At 42.4% G+C, this 17985-nt stretch overlaps 1 protein-coding gene across 2 annotated transcripts in view; it reads right to left on the reverse strand.

Annotated features, from left to right (window-relative positions):
• BRD4 (bromodomain containing 4) overlaps positions 1-3071 on the reverse strand; it is a 108434-nt gene extending 105363 nt beyond the window's left edge. For both annotated transcript variants that reach the window (XM_089661275.1, XM_089661274.1), the window contains exon 1: positions 2886-3071. The gene's annotated coding sequence lies outside the window, so the exon portion shown is untranslated. The remainder of the gene's footprint in view (positions 1-2885) is intronic.
• Positions 3072-17985: the final 14914 nt, after the last annotated feature.

Raw genomic sequence — 17985 nt, forward strand, 5'->3', positions numbered from 1 at the left:
GTCTGGGGATTCTCCCTTCCCTATTGGCTGAGAAGGCAGCGGGGGCCAAATGGCTGCCACTGCCGTCAATCACAGTCAGTGAGCCAATGAGGAGAGAGCAGGAGCGGGGCCAAGCTACAGCTCTATGCATCTCATGGATAGAGCAGCACCTCTGGGACGAGCACGCATTGGTGCCCCATGGTGAGTGGCTTTCCTTGAGGACGCTGCTCAAGGGGGAGGAGCCAGGAGCTCCAGCAGGAGACCCGAGAAGAGAATCTGGGCTGCTCTGTGCAAAACCACTTCACAGAGCAGGTAAGTATAGACATGTTTTAATTTTAGAAAAACAAACAAAAAAACAAAGCTTTAGTGTCACTTTCTATTGTTTGCATTGTTATTACAATGCTGATGTTATAAAATGAAAGTGTATGCTGTGAGCATAAATCTCTTTTAGGGTTTGTTTACACTTGCTACTGGGGGGTGGGATTCAGGCTCCCCTCAACCACTCCCCCTTTTTCCTGCTTAGGTAGTGGCCAGGAGTGTACAAGTACCATGCCAGGAATGACACCTCCACCAAGGCTAACCCATTGAAGTGAATGGGGCTGCACTGCAACCACACCTGTTTTCACCTGGTGATCTGGCCAGTAATACACCCCCTGTATTAGAGTGCCTCCACTCTGGATGATGGAGCACAGGGGGCACCTTTGGACAGCAACAGTGCCAGTCCCAGAAGGGGGGGGGGGTAGTGTTAGGCTTCATATAAACAAGCCTACCCTGACCGCAGAAAAATGCAAAACCGCAGTTTCCCATGGTCGGCGGTCAAGACGTTCCTATCCTTAACATGATTCTTCCGTGTTCAGGAGAGGGGGGTTAAACGCAGCAGCTCCTAAACTTTGGTAAAAGCCTATGTGTACATGGATGCATAGACTTTTATGGAGTTGAGTTTAGGAGCTTTGCTAAAAAAAAAAAAAAAATGTCTAAATCTCCTAGAGTTTAGGAGCTGCTCGTGTACATGAAGCCTTAGATGTACTAGCAGATTTAGATATGCTAACGTATTGAAGCCAAACTCTCAAATAAATGCTGATCATTTTAACCACCCCTGCCAGTGTTAGGGCTCATGTACACTGCAGCTGATAAACTGATGTTCAGGAGTTGTTCAGAGCTTTTTCAGCAGCCCCTGAACTCTCCCTAATGTTTTCCTATGTGTCCATGTGCACATCTTTGTTTACAGTCGTTTACAGGCAGTTGAGTTTACAGTAGTTTTTTTTGAACGCACCAAACTTGCGTTCAGGAGTAATTTTACCTGCGTTTCAAACACCAAATGCTTGTAAACGCGGTTAGCTGCGTTTATAAACGGTTTTTAACTGTCCCATATCCAGATGCTGTCCAGAGCCTTTTTTCATCATCAGAAATGCATGCAAATCATTTTCCATGTACTCAATGGACCCGGTACACCAGTGCAGTCAGTTCCGCGGTGAAGAAAAAAAAAAAAAAAAAAATGGTAGAATGAGCCGCATTACGCTCACGATGGGATCCATAGTGAATACAACCAGAAAAGACAGGTCATCTCAACACATACTGCTCTCTCTGCTTCTGCTCTCTATTTCTCTCAAAATGTCTGAAATAGTAAATTTGGTATTTTTTAGTGCATTCTGAGCATTTGAGGTCTCCTGAGGTTATCTTTTAAAAACACTTCTAAACGCAAACGCACATAAACGTGGTATGCAAACTCAGCTAAACGGACGTTTTTTAACCTACATTTTCCAGCAGTCAGAAGATTTTTCCAAACGCCCCGTGTACATGAACCCTTAAAAGGTTTGTCCCATTCCTGCAAACTGATACATCTTCTGGACAGCTTGATGAGCTTATGAAAAACAGACTTACTAGCTGGATCACCAGATGAACAGAAAACGAACGCCTAAATATACAGCCATCACATCTAAGAAATGGAAAGCTTCTATATAATAAATGACTGCTTTGGGGCTTCATACGGCTTTGCCCCCCCCAGACACCGGCCATTGCTGGCATACACAATCAGAGGTTTCATGATAAAAAGCCAACATTTCACAGAACAGGCTACAATGGTTCACAAAGGCAGATCCATGATCGAGGGGCCCTGTACATCCACAAGGACAGCTGGATGTATCCAGAGAACCCTCTTCAATGTATTAAACAACTTTATTTATATCACACAAGAGAAGAGAGGAAACATGGGGAGGCGTTAGGAACACACACAAGCATTGCAGTGACAACACGGTGCATACGTGACCAGCTTAGTCATAACAAGCACAATAGTCTCTTCCTTTGCTGTGTCTTGGTAATGGCCCAGATGTACGCTATCTGCGTAAGCGTCAGAGAACATCCGGAGAACGTTACGCTATCGGCGTAGCCTTTACTCTCAGCTCTTCCCTACAGACTTACGCAAAGTCCGTAACCGTCTCCGCCCATTCCAGGAGAGCTGGGTAACCCCGCCCGCTCCTTCGCGTAAACTGGGAATCCAGCCTCTACTCACGTAAACAGCGCACCTCCCGCCAACATACAAGCGGTGTCCATGCCAAGAACACCCCTGCAGTACCTGACCGACCTTCTCCACCAGCCGCGCTGAGAAACCCCAGGCCGGAAACCAACATACCACTGCGCAAAAAGCCTATTCATATATAAAAGTTACGCAAACTACGTAACCGCGGGGCTTTCCCGGCAATGGCCGTATTTTCAGCCTCCTCTCGGCACACAGACCTTTCTTTAGCGCCCTGGGAAGAATTCACCAGCAAAATGTACGCAAATAACGTAGCGGCTTTCCCAGAAATTACGTAACTCCTCCCCTCCCACCAAACTCCCTTGGTTACGCAATGCGGGCCCGGCGTATCCCGCATCCGTGAATAGGTTAGGCTCGCGGGCCCGGCGCTCACCTTCGAGGCCTCTTCCGGAGGCGGAGAGACTTAGCGACTGTGCGGAGGATCCGGTCCCTGGCACGGACAACCACAGAGACGGGCCGGCGGAGCGATCACCGATAGGGATTAATGGAGACGCACCGAGAGCGCACTCCCTCGGCTCCTTCCTCACACAGCGCCGCCGCGACGCACCGTGATGTCACGCGCATACTCCCACGTCGGCCCGGACCCGCCCCTTCTACTTTTTTCTTGGTGCGCATGCTCTGAAGTATGTAAGCCCTACCCCGTGAGCGGCTGTGTCGTGAGAAATATAAAGCCACGCCCCTCGGCATTAACTCCTTAGCCCTGTGTATGGGGAGGTTTCGTTTTGCGGCAGCAGCGTGGAGAAGCCTGATCCGTAGACCTCCCGAACTGACCTTCATTTGGGTCCAAGTCCCCCTCTTTTCTTCATTTTCTCCTCTTTTTGGTCTGATGTATAGACTTCTATAAAAATGTTCCTTGTGTAATACCCAATTAGTCCCTGTTCACACCTAGCGGAATTTTTTTTGCGTTTTTCAGTGATTTAAATGGGCTTTCCTGCGTACAATATATGCAGCAAAGTAGATCATGGAGCATTTTGGTTTGCATGTTTTTTACTAGTGGTTCGCCAAAACGAAAATTCAGGATGCGCTTGGCCAAAACCAAAATGGACAGTTTTTAACCTCTTCCATACCGGGCACTTTTACCCCCTTCCTGCCCAGGCCAATTTTCAGCTTTCCACGCGCTCACACTTTGAATGACAATTGTGCGGTCATGCAACACTGTACCCAAACTAACATTTTATCATTTTTTTCACACAAATAGAGCTTTCTTTTGGTGGTATTTAATCACCCCAGGGGTTTTATTTTTTGCTAAATAAAAAAAAAGGAACATTTTGAGAAAAAGAAACACTTTTCTTTGTTTCTGTTGTAAAAGTTTACAAATAAATAAATGTAAAAAATCTAATTTCGTCATAAATTTAGGCCAAGAAGTATTCTGCTACAAGTCTTTAGTGAAAATAACCCAAATCAGTGTTTATTATTTAGTTTGTAGGAAAGTTATAGAATTCACAAACTATGGGATATATCTGAAAATTTATCAATCCTGAAGTACTGACGGCCAATCTAATCTCTTGAGGCCCAAAAACAGTACAGATATCCCCCAAATTTCATAAGAGGCATGGCAAGTTTTTTGAAGTTGCAATTTTTTTGTCATACCTTTTATGGAAAATTTAATAAAAAATATTTTCACAATTTTTTTTTACATACTGTCACCAGTGCAGTACAGTATCATCATATAACTGTTGTGGCAGACACTGGCTAGTGACAGTACAGGAAAAAAATTAATTTAAAAAATATATATTTTTTATTACATTTTTTTCTCTTTTTTTTAAGATTTTTTTTTCATATTACACTATGACCGAAGTAGTATACTGTTACCATAGTAACATTGTACTACTTTGGGGAAGTGATCAGTATTTTTTTTTACACAATTTGATTGCTTATAGAGAAGAATTGTGTAAATTGTATAAGCAAGCATTTAACTGAATGAATATGATTCATTCAGAGTTTTTGTTGTGATTAGCTGTGATTGGCCATGGCTAATCGCATGACACAGATGGGTTGTGATTGCCCCAGCTTGGCATTTGATCACTGTGACCATTCACAGCTAGACACACTTGTATACAATGGATGGTATGAAAGGAAGCCATCCATTGTATACAACTGTCATGTGACCTGCTGTGACCAATCACATGGTACTGGCAATGGGGCCTGTACACAGATCTGTCATGGCCGGTGACAGATCTCGCAACAGCGCGGCAGGCGCAAATTGCGATCTGGGAAGGGAGTCATATGATGGCCATTATTTGAATATAGGTAGGGCGGTTGAATGAATACATTTTCAAACGCAATTTTTTTGGAAAAATATAAACTTTATTAATTTAAAAAGAAAACAACATATACCCCAATTTTTTTGTAAAATATGAAAGATGATGTTATGCCGAGTAAATAGATACCCAACATGTAATTTATTAAAACTGCGCACACTCGTGGAATGGGGTCAAAGTACGGTACTTAAAAATCTCCATGGGTGATGCTTTAAAAATTTCTACAGGTTACCAGTGTAAAGTTACAGAAGATGTCTTGCCCTTTTTTTAATTATATTTTTTGTTAGGTTTTTTGTTTTTTTTTAAATACAAAGGAAACATCAAATACACACAAATCTGGGAAGAAGAAAGCACATACAATAACAAGCTTCTCCAATGCATCCTATTACCTCGTATCATATTTCTCCTTACCCCCCTCATCCATCCCCTTACCCCCCCCCCCATATTCCCTGAAACCACACCACTTTCCTAGTTTCTAACCATTTTCGTCATTATCAGTCTATATCTGTGTTCCCTTCCTCCTGTCCCCTTCTCTCTATGTACAATCCTTAAAAGCTCCCCCCAGTACTCGTTTACTTATATTACAAGTAGTTCCATATATCTTTTAGTTGTTTTTAACAACAAACCACTTACTTCATGTTCTCCAACATTTTTTTTTTTATCCTCTTCAATATGACACAACTCCTCCATCCTATAAATGTTGTCTACTTTATTAATCCAGTCATTCATACTTGGTGGGTCAAGAGCAAGCCAAAATGTAGGAATCACGCCCTTAGCCGCACTAACTAGATGGTAAGGTTCCATGTTCTTGGGTCGTTTAGTCAAAGATTCAAATTTATGAAATAACTCCACGGATCTCTCTGTATAGTAATCCCAGATATTTCCTGAACATATTGTAATACTTCCAGTATTCTTGTGTCTTCGGGTATTCCCACTATATATATGCCATTGTGCTCTTTCCCCCACAACTTCTCCAACATAAAGGTGAAACCTCTGGTTGTTGTTTATGTGCTTTACTCAGTGTAATATACCATCTAGCCATGCATTTATAGTTAATTTCCACTGTGCTCATGTTTACCTCGTGCTAATTTAAATAAATTATTCCTGTGTTGTTCGTTCCACTTTGATCCCAGCTCCCACTCCCATTTTTCCAAGAACTGGGGAGGGCCAGTACCTTCTATATCATTAAGGATCTTATATCTTAGAGGTGCCCTGTTTCAGGGCTATAGTTACATTCAGCAATTTCTCAAGTGGGTACTGATCCTCCGACATCCTCAGTGGTTTTGAAAGTGTTGAAACAAAGTGAACAAGTTGACCATACCGCCGTTCATCTAAAGTGAAAAATAAATCTTTTTTTCCTTTAAATAAAAAGAAAGTGTGCATATTCCCCTTACTCAATATATCTTTTAAGCATGCGTTCTGATTTTTAATCCATTTCCCATAGATATTATCCTTCCCAGGTGGGAAATACTCCATTCCCACCAAGGGGATCATACCCAAATTGTATTTCCATCCTTTTTGTTTATGGAATCTGTCCCAAACACTAAAAACTTTCTTTGTCAGTGAGCTGGTGTTCCCATCTAGTGTGCGAAACTTGTGTGGAACCCAAACCATCTTTCCTAACTGTGTCATACTCAATGTCTTTTCCATATTCACCCAACATTTCCTTTGTGAATTAAATACCCAATCTATTATTCGTGAAAGTAACACCGCTTGGTAGTAACTCAACATTTGGCAGCCCCAAACCCACATTACCTTTTGCCCTACAAAGTGTCTCATGCCTAATTCTTGTTTTTTTACTTGCCCAGATAAACCTACAAATCATCTTCTGTATTATCCCAGAAAAGGATCCTAGTATATATATTGGAAGCATGTGGAACCTATACAAGATTTTTTGGTAATATCACCATCTTTACCAGGTTTATATGACCTATCAAAGAAGAGGAACAGTGATCTCAAGCCATTATCTCTACCTTCTCTTCCAGGAATGAATCCTACCTGATCCAGGTGTATCCACTTCAGCATCAAATCTTTTAGCCTAGTTGCCAACACTTTAGCATATAGTTTAGTATCGCCTTTTAATAAAGATATTAGCCTATAACTAGCACACTGTGTGCTATCTTTCCCTTCTTTGAGTATGATCATTTTATGGGCCTGCAGTGATTCTTCTCTCATTTCCAGCCCTTCTCCTATTGCATTCATATAGCTACACAATTTGGGGACCAAAAGATCTCAACATTTTTTATAATACCCCACTGTATATACATCCGGGGCTCTTTCCTTTAGTTGTATTTTTTAAGGCCATATTAATTTCCTCTATGGTAATAGGTCTTTCTAGGGCCTCTAATTTTTCTCCTGCTATTCTTGGCAGTTCCACTTTATTTAAATATTCTAGTCTCTTTTCCTTTATTTCCTCCTCTTTTTTTTTTTTTGATCTCTGGAACTCACATCATACAACCAACTATATCTTTGGAACTTATTAGCGATATCGGTGGTGGAATATAACATTTCTCCTTTATGATCCTTAATTTTTTTCTATTAAATTTTTTGATTTCTTTTCCTTTAATTTCCTCATCTGATATTTTCCAGGTCTGTTCGCTCACTGATATCTTTCTTTTGAGACCCAAATAAATACCCTTCTCGACTCTTGTTCCATAAGATCCTTTAGTTCTTCCCTTTTTGTAATTAACTTCTGATAAACGTCTGTACCTATCTTCTTTGTATGCAACCATTCTAATTTGTGGAGCTCTTCAGTCACATCCTTTATGTTTTTCACTCATTCTTTCTTTTTTTCTGCTCTCATTGAGATCAGTATTCCTCTAATATAGGCTTTATGTGCCTCCCAGACTGTGGCTGCTGATACTTCTTCTGTCTCGTTAAGCTCAAAGAATTGCCCTATCTCTCCCCTTAATCTTTTTTCTAGTTTGGGGTCTTGAATAAGCATCTCATTTAATCTCCACCATGTTATTTTATCTTGGTCCTCACCCACCTGAAACCTCATTGTGACGGGAGCATGATCTGATATAGACATAACCTCTATATTGGCACTAACCAACGACTCCAGTTGTCTATGTTCGATCATTATGTAATCCAGTCTTGAATACGTTCCATGTACGGGAGAGAAGAAGGTATAGTCCTTTTTTTTGGATGTTTAACTCTCCAAGTATCAATAAGTTGCCCTTGATAGTTTCTTTAATGATTTTAAATTCTTCTCCCCCTCTCTCCTCGTACAGGATGATGTATCCAACTGGGGATCCATGCACAGATTTAAGTCCCTGGCCATAACCAGGTTACCCTTTCTAAATTCAGCAAGCTTTCTTAACACTCCCGCCAGGAATGTTGCTGGATTTTTGTTTGGACAATAAATATTAGCCATTGTATATTCAGTTCCTTGTAATTTTCCCCTCAGGAATAAACAATTGAGTACTGTCCGTAATACTTTTTTTATTAGCACTAACAAACAATTTTGAGGAAAAGCTTTCAGGGAGTGTCCCCTTCTTCAGGTCCAAGCAGTACTGATCACAAAGGTATAGCAGAATGTTAGAAGAGATATAGGGGATGTAGGGGATGGAAAAAAAAAAAAAAGAGAACAGAGAAAAGACACAGCAAAAGCTGTGTCAAATAGAATTATCATTCTTAGTTCAAAAGTTTTCTTGCCTGAATGGATTTGAAATTTCCTTTAAGAACTAAAATATTGAGGTCTCCCAAAGTGTGGTCCAGTTGTGCGAAATGGTGTCCCACAGGTGTGCAAAAGTCATCTTCTTTATGTTCCTTGATGGTATGTCTGTGCAAAATCATCCTTGTTTGCAACTTCTGTCCTGTTTCGCCAACATAAGATCCTTTGTTACATTTTCTGCACTCTATAAGGTACACAACATTACTGGAGTTGCAGCTGTATGAACCGGAGATATTAAAGATCCCTTTTGAGTGTCTGACACTTTTTGATGGATTGATTTGGTTGCACAGTTTGCAGCGTTTTTTATTGCAGGGTTTGCTTCCATTATTTGTGACATCTTGATCAGAAGGAAGTTTCCTACTGATTAGTTTATTTCTGAGGTTGGGGGGTTGTCTGAAGGCCAGTATTGGTGGTTGCTAAATATTTCTTTCAGAGTTCCATCCTCTGTTATGATGGGTTGTAAATTTTTGATTATTTTTCTTATTCCTTCTAGTGCTGGGTTGTATGTGGTTACTAAAGGTACACAGTTGTTTGTTTTTTTTCTCTTTGTACTGAAGTAGATTTTCCCTTCAGGTTCTCAAGGCTGTGTTTATGCTGTTGTTGATAGTTTTGTCCTTGTAACCTTTCTTATAGAAGGCGTCTGCTAGTGTCCCGAGATGTGTATATCTGTCTCTTGGGTCAGAACATATTCGGTGGTATCTAATGGCCTGACTGTATATGATGGCACGTTTCATGTGTTGGGGGTGGAAGCTAGAACTATGGAGGTAGTTGCATCTGTCAGTGGGTTTCCTGTATATTGAGGTATGAAGCGTATCATCCCTGATCCGCGACCCCTTTAGCCCTTTTGACTGAGAAGCCTGCATAATACCATGTTACATAGTGCTTCAAATATATCTTCACATTTGTATCATAAGTTAAATGCGTCTCTTGGAAAAAAAATACATCTATGGAATGTCAATAAATTTCCTTAAGTATCTTATGTCTTTACTGGGGGAGTTCAACCTTTCACATTATAGGTCATAAACTTCATGACGTTCATTTCAGCTATCATTTTCCTGTCACACTAAAGTTACTTTCACCCAAAGGGAGAAAGAAAAAAACAGATACAGACAGTTTGGAGAGTGGCCTTTCTCCCTTCTTCCCCTTATTAAAATGTAATCACTTTTATTTCTATCACAAGGAATGCATGCATTCCTTGTGATAGAAATAAGCAGTGCCAGGTCCTTTTTATGGAGAGATATGGGGTCAATAAGACCCCTCGTCTCTCCTCTACAATGTAAAGAATTTGATAAAAAAAAGCATTGATCTAGTGCTTAAAAAAAAAATGGCCTTGTTTACACGGCATCGGAACCGGAAGTGGTGTCACTTCGGTCCTCCAAGGGCATAGAGATGAGTGGAGGCCATCTTTCCCTCACTTATCTCTATGCCCAGCACTGGGATCGTTCGATAATTTCTCAGATAAAGCTGAGAACCATCGACTGGCGTCGGGCGGGAGGCGAGGGGCTAGGTTATTTTTAGCACCTGTATTGGTGCTTGTTTTTCCTATCGACCAAAGGCTGATAGGGGTGTTTCCGGCCAGTGGAATTTCAGTGCATCCCTACTTTTTAATGCGCATTTGTTGCACATTTTTGCATGCAGCAAAAAATTGCTTCCCTTGTTTGGGGTGCAAGTAACAATTAATGGCACTGCAAGTGCAATGCATGTTCCAGGAACGCATGTTTCTGCGCATGTGAACGGAGCCTTAGGGTTTATGCATACGTGGCGTTGTAATTTATTTTTTACACTAGGAGCAAGATCCTGAAAAGTCTGTACTCATGTAACCTTTCTGTTTACGTGCATACCTAGACTCTATTGGCTGCTGCTGCTCAGGGACGATGTGTAAGGGTCCATTCACACTGCAACATGTGTGTAAGCGCAGATCAACACGTGTGTTGGCATGCTGCCTTGCAGTGTGTTGTATGTTAAAGCATAACTATACTCAGCTGTTCTTCAGCGCTATAATGTCCCAGAGCTCCATGCCAGCCGCTGACTTCGGCCCGGAAGTTTCCAAGTCTCGATCCCCGACCATTTCCTTTGGCTGGGCGTAGATGATGATACTCCTGCGCAGGCACCAGTGTTCAGTCATACTGGCAATGCCAAAATTCTTACACTGAGCTGTGGGTGTGCAGCTCAGTGTACAGCGCAGACAGGCAGGTAAGTAACTTTAAGACCCCGTTCACAGTTGAGCGTTTTTCAGCTCAACACTCAAAAACACTCAACAAGTAAAATCGCATTATTTCATATAGCCCTTGTTCACACTTGAGCGTTCTTTTGCTCAAAAAAGTACTTGCACTACTTTTCAGGCAGGTCTGAGCGTTTTCTCCCCATAGACTTAAATGAAAAATGCCTGTACAGTGGGAATAAGCATTTTTGGTTAAGCATTTTTTTTTCAGGCTTTTTCAACTCAAACAGTATCTACAGGTGAAACTCAAAAAAGTAGAATATCGTGCAAAAGTTCATTTATTTCAGTAATGCAACTTAAAGGTGAAACTAATATATGAGAGACTCCTTACGTGCAAAGCAAGATAGTTCAAGCCGTGATTTGTCATAATTGTGATGATTATGGCTTACAGCTCATGAAAACCCCAAATCCACAATCTCAGAAAATTAGAATACTGTGAAAAGGTGCAATATTCTCGGCTCAAAGTGTCCCACTCTAATCAGCTAATTAAGCCATGACACCTGCAAAGGGTTCCTGAGCCTTTAAATGGTCTCTCAGTCTGGTTCAGTAGGAATCACAATCATGGGAAAGACTGCTGACCTGACAGTTGTGCAGAAAACCATCATTGACACCCTCCATAAGGAGGGAAAGCCTCAAAAAGTAATTGCAAAAGAAGTTGGATGTTCTCAAAGTGCTGTATCAAAGCACATTAATAGAAAGTTATGTGGAAGGGAAAAGTGTGGAAGAAAAAGGTGCACAAGCAGCAGGGATGACCGCAGCCTGGAGAGGATTGTCAGGAAAAGGCCATTCAAAAGTGTTGGGGACTTTCACAAGGAGTGGACTGCTGAGCCACTCCTGAACAACAAACGTCAGATGCGTCTTACCTGGGTTAAAGAAAAACAGACCTGGTATGTTGCTCAGTGGTCCAAAGTCCTCTTTTCTGATGAGAGCAACTTTTGCATCTAATTTGGAAACCAAGGACCCAGAGTATGGAGGAAGAATGGAGAGGCACACACTGCAAGATGCTTGAAGTCCAGTGTGATGTTTCCACAGTCTGTGTTGATTTGGGGAGCCATGTCATGTGTTGGTGTTGGTCCACTGTGCTTCATTAAGTCCAGGGTCAACGCAGCCGTCTACCAGGAGATTTTGGAGCACTTCATGCTTCCTTCCGCAGACTAGCTTTATGGGGATGCTGACTTCATTTTCCGCAGGACTTGGCACCTGCCCACACTGCCAAAAGCACCAAAACCTGGTTCAATGACCGTGGGATTACTGTGCTTGATTGGCCAGCAAACTCGCCTGACCTGAACCCCATAAAGAATCTATGGGGCATTGCCAAGAGAACGATGAGAGACATGAGACCGAACAATGCAGAAAAGCTGAAGGCTGCTATTGAAGCATCCTGGTCTTCCATAACACCTCAGCAGTGCCACAGGCTGATAGCTTCCATGCCACGCCGCATTGAGGCAGTAATTGCTGCAAAAGCGGCACAAACCAAGTACTGAGTACATATGCATGCTTATACTTTTCAGAGGTCCAATATTGTTCTATGTACAATCCTTGTTTTATTGATTGCATGTAATATTCTAATTTTCTGAGATTGTGGATTTGGGGTTTTCATGAGCTGTAAGCCATAATCATCACAAATATGACAAATCACGGCTTGAAATATCTTGCTTTGCATGTAATGAGTCTATCTCATATATTAGTTTCACCTTTTAAGTTGCATTACTGAAATAATTGAACAAAAAATGCTAATAGCCTAAAATAGTGTGCATAGACACATAGGATAACACTATTAGGCTTCCAAGAGCAGAAAAAAATGTGCTGATGATAGCTTGTAGGAGCATAAAAAAAACATTAGTGTGCATGGAGCCCTATGCAAAAGAAACATAGCATGCCTCTTCTGCATTAAAAATCCCGCCTGTCTGAAATTTTTTTGTAGATAAAGTTCCACATTAACATGCACATTTCTTCTTTTCTGGAAAACCACGAGGTTTTTACAGCCCCTCCAACCTCACGTATCAATGAGCCCTGAATGAGGAGCAGAATTACTTTAGCTTTCAGTCATTCAGAATCCGCCAAGGTGATTCTGTGCATGCGCAGTCTCATGAATGACTCCTTCAGGGCTTGCCCTCCTGAGGATTTACCCCCCTTCCTGACCAGGCCAGCAATACGGCGCTACGTTACTTTAACTCACAATTGCGTGGTCATGCAACGCTGCACCCAAATGAAACTTGTGTCCTTTTTTTCCCCACAAATAGAGCTTTCTTTTGGTGGTATTTGATTGCCTCTTTTTTCTTTTTTTTGCGCTATAAACAAAAAAAAATACAATTTTGAAAAAAAAATATTTTTGACTTTTTGCTATAAAACATATCCAGTAAAAATTTTAAAAAATCTAATTTCATCATGAATTTAGGCCAAAATGTATTCTGCTACATGTCTTTGCTAAAAAAAAATCTCAATACATGTAAATTAATTGGTTTACGTGAAAGTTAAATCCTGTATAATAATAATATTAATAAAGTTATAGCGTCTACAAATGACGGTATATATAATGGAATTTTTTTTTTAGATACTAGTAATGGTGGCGATCAGCAGTTTATAGCAAGACTGCGGCAGACATTCTGATACTGAGGGGGAACTAACTAATTGTCACTGACATCCCCAGTGACACCAATACAGTGATCAGTGCTAATAAAATGCACTGGCACTGGGCAGGGAGGGGTTAACATCTGGGGCGATCAAAGGGTTAACTATGTGCTTTCTGTGTTTTACTAGAAAGGCATGCTATGCAGAGCAATACAAAGCAGCATGCTGGAGCTGACGGGAGAGATCTATATTTTTTACATACAGACCTCTCCCCCGTCAGTGATATTTGGCGATCGCCGGGTGCTGGTGGGGAATCTCCGGCTGGGACTCAGTGATTGACAGCTGTAGCCGGAAATACAAAATCATGTATATATACATGATTTTGAGCAGCCCTGCCGCCCTGTAGCAGTATTTATGCTATAGGGAGCAAAGGAAGCCGGTAAAATTCTCCCTGCAAAGTAAAAGCATAGGGGTTTATTTACTAAAGCTGGACAGTGCAAAATTAGGTGCACTTCTGCACAGAAATTAATCAGCTTCCAGGTTTTATTGCCAGAGCTTCATTCATAAGTTGAGGGTATTATTATTATTATACAGTATTTATAAAGCGCCAATAGTTCGCTCAGCGCTGTACATTACAAAGGGGGACAGAACATGTGACAGAACAATACCAATACAATGCAAAACATGAGGGGATTGAGGGCCCTGCTCTTTCGAGTTTACAATCTAGGAGGGAGGAGATAGTGGTACAGGAGGAGATAGCTGTGGGGGATGGAGTGGTAGGAAGAGTGGAGGAGGTCGGCAAGTTAGCAGGGGGTGGGGTAGGCTTCCCTGAAGAGGTGAGTTTTCAGGGTGCGCCTAAAGGAGAGGAGAGTAGGTGATAATCTGATGGGTTGGGGCAGGGAGTGCCAGAGGATGGGTGACACCCGGGAGAAGTCCTGGAGGCAGGCATGGGAGGAGGAGACCAGGCAACTAGAGAGAAGGAGGTCTTGTGAGGAGCGGAGTGTGCATGTTGGGTGGTACTTGGATATTAGGTCAGTGATGTAGTTCGGGGCAGTATGGTGGACAGCTTTGTACGTCAGTGTTAGGATTTTGAATTTGATCCGTTGCGCAATCGGAAGCCAGTGGAGGGATTGGCAGAGGGGGGTGGCGGAAACAAAGCGGTTGGAAAGGTGAATGAGTCTGGCAGCCGTATTCAGGATCGACTGAAGCGGGTATAGCCAGCGGCGAGGCAGGCCAGTGAGGAGGGAGTTGCAGTAGTCGAGTCGTGATATGATGGGGTGGATGAGGGTAGAAGCTGATTGGCTACCATGCACAGCTGCACCAGATTCTGAGTGCTCCAGTTTTTGTAAATCTACCCCTTAATGTGCTAGTATGCATTGTATACCAACACATTATGAAAGACTTACCTTGAGAGACACATAATAAAAGACGTACCTGGAAACAAAGCCATCTAGCAGCATGCTGTCACCGCTGCAGAGGCTTCCATCTTCACCCAGTCTTCCTTCCGGGTTTGTGGGCTGCGGCCTCTTGAATGGCCTAGCTGCAGTGACGTGACTCTTGCACATGACAGGGGGAGTCACGGCTCTGGCACACAGCTCTGAAGGAATGTCATGGGTATGCCGTTCCTTCAGAGCACATGCGTTGATGACATCACCGACTGCTGCTCACTAGAATATCTCCTAAACTGTGCACATTTAGGAGATATTTATTTTACCTACAGGTAAGATTTTTTTTATTTTTATTATTTTTTTTACAGGTAAGATTTATAATAAGCTTACCTGTAGGTAAAAATACCAGAAACGAGTTTACGACCACTTTAATAGGAGTTGGCTGAAAATGATTGAAATACAATATAGAAACAGTTTTATCTTAGCAAAAAAGTAGCTTTAGGTGAATGAAATGTTTCCAGATTCCAGAGTGTAACACTTATCAGGGTTGTCAGCAACATTGTACACAAAGGGAAGTTAAGGAAAGCAACACAGTCAGCTTTCAAAACACAAACATTTTCTGGATTTATTCAAACAACAAATTGTTAAATGGAAAACAATAATAAAAACATTTATGTATCAATCAACTTCCACCCCATACAGTGGGTATAGAAAAGAATCACTCCCTTTAAAATAATCAGTTTTGTTGCTTTGCAGCCTGAAACGAAGACAGACACAGTTTTTGTTTTATCCAGCTGTGTTTACTCAGTGCAGCTTATAACATCCAAGTATAAGATATAATACCATGTCATAAAGAATAACAAAAATTCAAAAACAGAATCAATGAGTTGGTAAAAGGATAAAAGGATCACCCCCTTCTAAAATGACTTATGAACTCAGTCAGGTGTAGCTAATCGCCTTCTCAATGGCACACAAATCCATTTGACTTTAAACTGTTGTCAGCTGTGGTCATTCTGATTAGCTCAGCATGAAAAGAGCTTTCCAGGAGCATTTCAGTCCCTGGTAGTGAAACTGAAGCAAACAATCAACTATAGATGGCAAGGCACTATCAAAAGATCTCCAGGATGAAGCTGTAGAAAGGCACAAGTCAGGAGATGGATACAAAAAACAAATTCCAATACCAGAAGCACAGTGAAGTTTATGATTAAAAAATGGAAGGTATTTGGTACAACACAGACCCTCCCTGGATCAGGATGTTGCTCCAAACTGGATGATAGTGCCAGGAGGAAACGGGTCAGAGAGGCTACCAAGAGGCCTACAACAACTCTGAATCAGTTGCAGGAATTTATGACAAGGAGTGGTCATTGTGTGCATGTGACAACAATTACACAAATTCTACACAAATGTGGCTTGTATGGGAGGGTTGCAAGAAAAAAGTCACTCTATAAGAAAGGCCACATGCAGTCACAGCTGAGATTTGCCAAAACACATCTTGAAGATTCTGAGGCCACAAGGAAAAAGGTGTTCTGGTCAGATGAGATTAAAATTGAATTATTTGGCCTCAACACTGTCTGGAGGGAATCCAATACAGCTCACCATCCAAGTAACACCATTCCTACAGTACAGCATGGAGGTGGTAATATCCTGTTATGGGGGTTTCTCTGCAGCAGGGACTGGAACACTTGTCAGGATAGAAGGAAAAATGGATGAGTCAAAAAACCATCAAATTCTTGAGGAAAATCTGATGCTCTCTGCCAGAAAGTTGTCAATGTGAAGAAGGTTCCAACATGACAATGACCCACAGCAGAAATGAGCCCACAGTGGTTGAAGGAGAAAAAGGTGAATGTCCTTGCATGGCCTAGTCAGAGCCCAGACTTAAACCCCATTGAAAATATGTGCAATGACTTGAACAGAAATAGGCTGTAGAAACATTAAAAGAGTCTATAATGACAAGCCCATGTTTAGTTTTGCCTGAATACAAAAATTATTTGTACCTGTTTTGTCATGAGTGGAACAATCAGGCGTCATGAGTGTCCACAAACGGTCACCATCAAATTTAACTGAACTTGAGCAGTTCTTCAGAGAAAAGTGGGCAAATATTGTATAATATAAGTCTAGATGTGCAAAGTTAGTAGAGACATCCCAACAGACTAAAGGCTGAAATTAGAGCAAAAGGTTGTTCCAGGGGCGTATTTACCGCAAGGCAAACAAGGCATTTGCCTAGGGCGGCATTTTCGGGGGGGGGGGGGCGCCGCCGCAAACACAGGATGTGGCAGTGCACACAGGAGCCGTTATATGCAGGGTACACACAGTCATGTCAGAGGCGATAGAGAGGAGGAGCTGAGTGGCCAGACAAGGAAGGAGCCTCCATTGATCAGAGCGATCTGAGTGCTGGGACTGGGAGCGTCCGGTGCTCAGCTCTGCTCATTGCCTGTGTATGCAGTGACATTGCTATGGAGTGGGCGGACCGAAGCAGGGTCCATCAGCAGGGGCATATGATCCGACACCACACCAGCGACACTGATCCGCAGCTCTGTCCCAGGCTAGCTCCCAGCAGAGCGCACCAAAGCCGCCTCCCTCTCCTCCGCTGTCTATATGTACACGGGAGGAGGAGGGGGGGGGGGAGAGACACCGCTGTGCATGTCTGTGCTGATCCGAGGTCTGGACCAAGTTTCTTATATTGGTCCTAGGCAGAGGAGGGGGACATAGTGACTAGGAAGGGGGGGGTAAAAAAAATGAGTGATTGGGGGGGTTAAGAGGATATGTGCTGGGGGGGGGGACCTTGGGAGGAGAAAGGATCTATGCTAGAAGATGGTTTTGGATTTGAAATCCAACCCGACACAAGAGCACAAGCCTTCTCCCCTCTCAAAGCACCCCCCTGCACATATCCGACCACCCCACCTCCCTACTAGCACAAGTGGAAGGGGGGTCTCTACTGAGAGAGGGGGATCTATAATGATGGAGAAAGGTCTGTACTTAGTGGGAGGGGGGTCTGTACTGAGAGACGGGGATCTATAATGATGGAGAAAGGTCTGTACTTAGTGGGAGGGGGGTCTATAGTGAGGGAGGGGGATCTATATTTAGTAGGGAATGAGGTCTGTACTGAGGGGGGGTCTGTACTGAGGGGGGACTATACTTGGTGGAGAGCAGGGGCGTATTTACCGCCAGGCGGCATTGTTCAGGGGGTGGTACCACTGGGGCAGGGAATTGGGGGGGGGGGTGTCGGCAGTGGTTAATTTTTGTGTTGCCTAGGGCAGCACAAAACCTAAATACACCACTGGGTGGTTCAACAAAATACTGACACATGGTGTGATCTTTTTTCCAACTCAGTGATTGTTTTTAAAGTTTTACTTTTT

The sequence above is a fragment of the Staurois parvus genome, unplaced genomic scaffold, assembly GCF_062004578.1.
Source record: "Staurois parvus isolate SC_StPar_1 unplaced genomic scaffold, SC_StPar_1.0 ptg001328l, whole genome shotgun sequence".
NCBI classification, from domain to species: Eukaryota; Metazoa; Chordata; class Amphibia; order Anura; family Ranidae; genus Staurois; species Staurois parvus.